Raw genomic sequence first — 474 nt, 5'->3', positions numbered from 1 at the left:
GGAGTTATGGGGGGGAAAAAAAGAGGAACAAATGTAACCTGAACAATAAAGATTTTAATTAAAAAAAAAAAGAAAAAAAAAAGAAAAAAACACAGACAAACAAAAGACCGGGCTGCTTCCCTAAATCCTTTACCTACTACTCATGTGATTAGAGCAAGTGTTGTTATTCTTTACCATCTCAATATCATCATCTGAGAAAGGGAACTATAACTCCTACTTGTCTCATAGGTTTACTGAAATAATGCATTTATTTATTTTATTTTATGCTAAAAAATGAAAGGTTTATTTGCAACTTATACAACTTCATAAAAAAAACACTGTTCAGAATCTAACATAGGCTAACTTAAACATTTTGTTGTCTAAAAAATACTGGTAATATACCTGTTTTAAAATAATTCAGACATACAATTAAATGAACTAACTTTGATAACAGTTTGTAAACAGAAAAATGAATGTAATTTAAACACATTTTAG

The sequence above is a fragment of the Myotis brandtii genome, unplaced genomic scaffold, assembly GCF_000412655.1.
Source record: "Myotis brandtii unplaced genomic scaffold, ASM41265v1 scaffold158, whole genome shotgun sequence".
Taxonomy (NCBI): domain Eukaryota; kingdom Metazoa; phylum Chordata; class Mammalia; order Chiroptera; family Vespertilionidae; genus Myotis; species Myotis brandtii.
The sequence above is the reverse complement of the archived record's forward strand: the minus strand, read 5'-3'. Positions refer to the sequence as shown.